Here is a 3,299-nt window from a genome sequence, read left to right on the forward strand (position 1 = left end):
TGGCAAATTCTTCACACCGAGCCAGAGGAGATCAGCGGCGGGGCCATGGATGAGATCGATGGTGGTTGAACCCGAGGGGTTGGGGGTGGGCCACTTAACCTATGACATAGCCCGCCTCAGGCCATCGCTGTCGACGACCTCGATGTCATATCCGGCGTCCGCAACATACCCGCATACTCTAGACTCCTGATTGAATGCATGCGGCTAGTAATGGTTGTCAGCTTCCTTGGCGGCCACCTTGGTGACATTGGGCGAAGAGACCGCGATACACCTCTTTTGGGCTAGTCACTCCTCGAGCTCCATGGCAAGCATAGTCGGGCTTAGGCTGCGACACTCTGGAGTGGGGGTGGGGATATGTGGGAAAGGGGGCGTTTGGGAGGCATCATCTAAGAAACTCAGGGCGGCATGGGTATGGAGATCATTGGGTAAGCTGCATAGGCAAACCGGCAGATGTTGACAATGGAGGCCTTGCGGCGGTGGCGGTGGCGACGATCTTGCTAGGGATTCGAGTGAGGAAGGGGTGTGTGTGTGCGTGCGCGCGCCCGAGTAGGTTTTGGTGTGTGTGTGTGTGGAGGGGGGGCAGTGGGTGTGTTTGAGGAGATGACACGGCTACTGAAAATTTTACTACGCGGGAGTCATGCGGGAATGAAAAGTTGGGGCTATTGAAAATCTGAATGATGGTGCATCGTACATGGTGTGTAAATAACAAACGTGTCTTATGAAACAGAAAAACCATCGAGGCAGGCAGATATTTTCGAGGGATGCAGGCAGGAGAGGGTACAACAAACATCACGCCCGATCGAAATATAATAACCGTGTGTTATCAAACTGAAAAAACCTGTAGGTGGGTAGATATTTTTGAGAGGGCAAGCCTCATGGAGTCCAATGTACTGTGCGGATGTGCATGATAGGGGCACCGGCATGGAACACGGTTAGTGTGAGTGAACCGTGTCTGTTGCGTCATCCAACTTGTCTAATGTTCATAAATTTGGCAAAAATGACACGAGAAAGGGTCAGAACACTAACACACTTGCATGTGGACCAAATATATGTATGAAAAGGGTGGTTTGATGTTCAAATACCAAATGCAACTTTGATGTGGCACCAATATCGCGAAGTGCACAGTATTCCTTGCCCCCGCGTATTCGCAGGAACGGAATCCTAAGCTATAAAAGCATGCCCCCCATGGAGGTTCACCTATCAAAGTACGAAGTAGCAGACCACCCTCCCCAATCACACACACTTCAGTCGACGGGTCGGAGAGGGCATCTCACCAAGATGTCTCATAAAACGGACCAAGAATAATTCACCTTGGTCAAAAAACCTCTCTCTCTTGTTGTTGTTCAAAGTGATGGCCGTCCATGCGACCCCAGAGATGGACTAGCTTGCCAATAATCACGCAAGTAGCTAGTTCCCGAAGACAACCACTGCCTGCGTGTGGCCCAAACATATGTATGGAGATGTGTTGATGTTTGAATACACAATGGAAAAACTTTGATGTGGCACCGTGATTTCGAACAAGAAATCCCCACATAGAGCGAGGATTAGTTGAAGATGCATATGTATGTCACACCACAGTTCAAGTCGATGACGGAGATTCATGCATGCATTCATGCATCGTATGCGCTCAAACTTAATTAGGTCTCAATCTCACCATGACCTGTACTATGATAACACGAACCAAAAGAAGAATCCGCAATGGTGACCTATCTTGTTGTCGGTCAAGGTGATCATGGATGTCCACGCGGGCCCATGATATAGGCTTGTTGCCGATAACCACGCGAGGGAGTGTACCATTCGAAGACAACCACTACATGCATCTGTATGGAGGTGATACGTGCATGCATGCTTGAATCCCATTCACAACACTGATGTGGGGCGTGCATCAATAATCGTACATTCCCCATGCAGAGCGAGATCGGTTCATGACGTGTCGTGGTACTAGCCAATTTGACTCGATGGGAGGGTTCATGCATAAAGAGGCATGTGTGTGCTCAAACTGTATCATGTCATCCTAGAGCATGACCTATATATATATACCGTATTACAAACAAAAAATAATCCCCTCCAAAGTCAAATTAACCTCTCTCATTGTCAGAAAAAGTAGTGATGGACCAAGCGGGTGAACAGATGGAAAGTACTGATATTGCTGATAACCGCGTGACTGGGTGCGACAGGACAACCATCATCGCTTTGCATGTGGGTCAAACATATGTTGAATACCCAAAATGGACAACTTTGTTGTGGCACATGCCTCAAAAATCGTAAAGTCCCCACACAGAGCGAGGTTCATGAAGCGCATTACATATGATGGTCCCCTTCCCCCTCTTCGACGCATACTATATGCTCCTACCATAATACAACCCAAAAAGAATCCTCCTTGACGGTGAAATTAATTAACCTCTCCCGATGTAGGTCAAAGTGATGCATGCATCGACGATGACCTCACGGGCTCATAGATGGAAGCGTCACACATGAGTGTCCTAGGATAACCACCGCCTGCATGCATGTGGCCCAAAGATGTGTTGTGTGATGTTTGAATATCCAATTCACAACTTTGATGTGGAACGTGCCTTGGAAATCAAAAAGTCCCAACACTGAGTGAAGTGTACTTGTTCACAGACATGTACGTATAGTATATATGCTAGTTCCCTCCCACCTCTTCGACGCGTACTATATGCTCCCAACATAATAGAAACAAAAAAGATTCTACATTGCTGGTGAAATTAACCTCTATGCCGGCTGTTAGTCAAAGTGATCGACGACGATCTCGCAGGCCCACAGAAAGCTCACACATGGGTGAGTTTTGTGTAGGACAACCACCCACTGCTTGTGGCCAAAACATGTATGTATGAAAGGGTTGTATAATGTTTTAAATAAGGAATTCATGACTCTGATATGGCACCTACCTCACAAAATGGCCAACCCACATGGTGGCTCACGACTCATGGTGTACTTCCAGCCACCCCCACCCCTAGACGCACACACACACACACCGCACCCATCGCAACAACAATCCATGTTTAATTTTTCGACGGTGAACATATGTTACCAATGGAGGGACATTTTAATTTTGAAAACCCCTAGATTATTATGATGTTTTAGTACAATTGATTGATTTTCTAAGGGTATAATGTGCAAAAATCAAATTTGAGCTAATGCACACATGACAGTGCACCTAAATGTATTGGAAAAACACATGTGTCTCACTGGGTGCATGTTTACTCCCCGTGCAAGAAATTTCAAACAATGAGAATATTGATTTTCAAATTCTAGTACATCCAAAACTTATTTGAAAT

The sequence above is a fragment of the Triticum dicoccoides genome, chromosome 4B, assembly GCF_002162155.2.
Source record: "Triticum dicoccoides isolate Atlit2015 ecotype Zavitan chromosome 4B, WEW_v2.0, whole genome shotgun sequence".
Lineage (NCBI taxonomy): Eukaryota > Viridiplantae > Streptophyta > Magnoliopsida > Poales > Poaceae > Triticum > Triticum dicoccoides.